Below are 4,009 nucleotides of genomic sequence, written 5' to 3' on the forward strand. Positions count from 1 at the left end.
CTTGGTCACTTCTCTGTTTTCTCACTTCTCACTTCCCTCTGTGCCCCCCCCCATTTATGCAATTTTCACCTGTGGCCCCCTTGGAATATCCTGCGGGCCCCCAGGGGGGCCATATGGCCCCAGGTTGAGAACCACTGAATCAAAACTCCCTTCGTCGTGAAATGCAGTGTCCACCACTGGCCATTCGGTGGAGCTCGGGGATTTATTTCGTAAATTCTTTAACCCAGCAGAGGAGAACGGAGAGAGTTCAGATCGCTCAGCATCTATAAAGGATGTGCGCACTGCATGGTTTTTATCATGTCCTGTAGATTTGACTCCACAGCCAACTCATCCAGCTGTCCATGTCCCCAATCAGATCAGGCAGTGAAGACGTTTTGAGGTTGCCAACTCTGGGTTTGGAAATTCCTGGAGATGTGGGAGTGGAGCCTGGGGAGGGTGGGATGTGGGGAGGGACCTCAGCAGTGGAAAACGCCATAGAGTTCACCCTTCAAAGTTGCCATTTCCTCCAGGAGAACTGAACTCTGTCGTCTGGAGATCGGTTGTAATTCCAGGAGATCTCCAGGCCCCACCTGGAGCTTGGCAACAAGAACTAACGATGCCGATCTAAAACTGCTGTCTTTTCTGGATATTTATATGTTAGGGTTGGCCATGGCTTTGCAGGCAGAGCCTCTGTTTGGCATGCAGAAGGTCCCAGGTTCAATCCCCAGCAACTCCAGTTAAGGACCAGGCAGGAGGTGATGTGAAAGACCTCCGCCTGAGACCCCGGAGAGCCGCTGCCAGTCTGAGTAGACAATAGTGATCTTGCTGGGCCAACAGTCTGATTCAATGTAAGGAAGCTTCATGTGTTCATGTGTGTTCATATGTTGCCTATTTTATTTTTGGAATGATTGTTTTAAACTCTTTAAGTGCTGCTTTGAGCTCTAGGTGTGACCTGGAGTTCTGGAATTACAACTGATCTCCAGACTGCAGAGACCAGTTTACCTGGAGGAAATGACATCCTCAGAGGATGTCATTTCCTCCAGGTAAACTGGAGGGAACTGGCATAATATCTCTGCTGTCAGGATGCCAGCCTCCAGGTAGGGCCTGAACATCCCCGGGAATTCCAGGTCATCTCCAGACTACAGAGATTAGTTCCCCTGGAGAAAATGGCTGCTTTGGAGCTTTGGCAAAAATGGGCGCTTTGAAAATGGGCGCTTTGTCAATTGGACTCTATGACATTGACGTTCCTCTCCTCCGCAAACCCCGCCCTCCTCAGGCTCCACCCCAAAAACCTCCTGCCGGTAGTGAAGAGGGACCTGGTAACCCTAACTCTATAGCATGGTACCTCACTGTGGTCCCCGTCCGCTCCAGGCTCCATCCCCAAATCTCCAGGCATTTCCCAACCTGGCTCTGGCAACCCTACCTCCCCATCCCCTTCCAGTGGCCAGAGGGGACCTGGCAACCCTACTTTGCTGAGTTCTGTCCCAAAATCCAGCCGGTCCCAAGAACCACCCCCAAATCTCCAGGAATGTCCTACACCACACTTGGCAACCCTATCTATATGAAAAGTGGAGCAGAACGCCTTTAAATAAATACTTGACTAAATATGATTTGTTAATAAAGATGGTTTGACGGTCCTAAGAAAAGGAGTAAGAGAGCCAGTGTGGTGTAGTGGTTAAGAGCGGTGGTTTGGAGCGGTGGGCTCTAATCTGGAGAACCGGGCTTGATTCCCCCGCTCTTCCATGTGAGCGGCAGACTGTAATCTGGAGAACCAAATTTGTTTCCCCACTCCTACCCATGAAGCCAGCTGGGTAACCCTGGGCCAGTCACAGCTCTCTTAGCCCCACCTACCTCACAGGGTGTCTGTTGTGGGGAGGGGAAGGGAAGGGGATTGTAAACCAGTTTGAATCTTCCTTAAGTGGTAGAGCAAGTGGGCATATAAAAACCAACTCTTCTTGCGAGTTCATGGTGTCGTTTTACTGATGTGCTGCTGGCAGCAACCCAATTCGTTTTGGGCTCTCTCACCTCAAAAGCATACAAAACAAAAGGAACCGACCCAGGTGGGACTTGAACCCACAATCCCCAGCTCCGGAGGCTGATGCCTTATCCATTAGGCCACTGGGCCTTAGTGGAAAGTGTTCTGTCTACTGCTGTGTATTCAGATAATGATCAGGGCTGAGGCCCTTTTTTTTTAACGTACTAATAAAAAAAAGGCAATTCACAGGTTCTCAGGGCAGGACTCAAGAAGAATGAAAAAGCAGAGAGACTCTCAGCCCTTTCCCACTGCCAAGGAGGCTGCAGCTCACCCTCCCTTTCAGAAGCAGTGCCTTCCAGAAGAAAGTCACAGGACCGAACTATGCCTGTCGAGGTCCTGGCAATGGGAAGGATATTGTGGCTACCACAGCATTCATGGCGCTTTCGCACATGCCGAATGATGCACTTCTAATCCCCCTTCAGTGCATTTTAACGCTGATTTGCAATTGGATCTTGCCGTTTCACACAGTTAAATCCAGCTGCAAAGTGCATTGAAAGTGGGCTGAAAGTGGACTATGCTGCACGTGTGAAAGCACCCCAAGTATCATCAACAACTAAGGCAGGAAGCTGCACCGGGAAACTTACAATCTAAATTCCACAGTAGGGGGAGGTGGTCCTGCAACACGTGCATGGGGGGGGGGTCCGATGGGGGTGGGACCGAGAGAGGACAAGTGGGTGCTATAGGGTCAGCGCCCAACATCACCTCAGGGACTCTGGCTTTGATGTCTCTCCTAAGGAGAATCACGCGCCAAGCTGTCACTTGTATTTTCTGCACTGCGGGGGAAGGAGGCTGCTACTGCCTGTATAGTTCTCCAAGCTTACAGTTTGGCTCAGTGGCTGCTTACGTTATTTATTCCAGGGGTTCCCAACGTCAGTTTTGGGCACCGCAGTTTAAGAAAGATGTAGACAAGCTGGAACGTGTCCAGAGGAGGGCAACAAAGATGGTGAGGGGTCTGGAGACCAAGTCCTATGAGGGAAGGTTGAAGGAGCTGGGTATGTTTGGCCTGAAGAGGAGAAGACTGAGAGGGGACGTGATAACCTTCTTCAAGTACTTGAAGGGCTGTCATACAGAGGATGGTGCCGAGTTGTTTTCTGTTGCCCCAGAAGGTCGGACCAGAACCAACGGGTTGAAATTAAATCAAAAGAGTTTCCGTCTAAACATTAGGAAGAATTTTCTAACCATTAGAGCAGTTCCTCACTGGAACAGGCTTCCTCGGGAGGTGGTGAGCTCTCCTTCCCTGGAGGTTTTTAAGAAGAGGTTAGATGGCCATCTGTCAGCAATACTGATTCTGTGACCTTAGGCAGATGATGAGAGGGAGGGCATCCTGGCCATCTTCTGGTCACTAGGGGTCTGGTGGGGGGAGGCGAGGTAGTTGTGAATTTCCTGCATGGTGCAGGGGGTTGGACTAGATGACCCTGGTGGTCCCTTCCAACTCTATGCTTCTATGGTGGCCGTGGGCGCCATGGTTTCCTGGAGCCCGCCAAATGTTTTTAGAAAGTGGATGGGGACAGGGGGCTCTAGCCCCACAAGTCTTCTGTTTGGACATTGGAGATTTGATTGGCTGGGCAGATTTAAAAAAAACAACACATTGCTTAGGCAGCAGCTGGTAGCAGAGCCCGAGGGTCTTCCCTGTGGGCTTGAAGGTAAGCTGCAGCAGCCATTTTGTGGCTGGCTCCGCCTCCAGGGGCAGCCATTTTGTGGCTTTGCTGTGTCACAACTCTACAGATTCCCACTGGCTCAAAAAGGTTGGGGACCTCTGATTTATTCCTTTTTACCACGTCTTTCTCCCAAACAGGGACCTGAAGCGGCTTACGTTGTTCTCCTGCTCTCCATTTTATCCTTGCAAGAACCCTGAGAGGTAGGTTTAGGGTTGCCAGGTCCCCCTTCGCCACCGGTGGGAGATTTTGGGGTGGAGCCTGAGGAGGGCGGGGTTTGGGGAGGGGAGGGGCTTCCATGACATAGAGTCCGATTGCCGAAGCGGCCATTTTTCTCCAA

General features: G+C 51.0%; 1 non-coding gene across 1 annotated transcript; it reads right to left on the minus strand.

The window, feature by feature from the left end:
- Positions 1 to 2,031: 2,031 nt before the first annotated feature.
- Positions 2,032 to 2,104, minus strand: TRNAR-CCG (transfer RNA arginine (anticodon CCG)). The gene has a single exon. It is a non-coding gene; the product is annotated as a tRNA-Arg (tRNA).
- Positions 2,105 to 4,009: the final 1,905 nt, after the last annotated feature.

The sequence above is a fragment of the Euleptes europaea genome, chromosome 8 (genome assembly GCF_029931775.1).
Source record: "Euleptes europaea isolate rEulEur1 chromosome 8, rEulEur1.hap1, whole genome shotgun sequence".
Lineage (NCBI taxonomy): Eukaryota > Metazoa > Chordata > Lepidosauria > Squamata > Sphaerodactylidae > Euleptes > Euleptes europaea.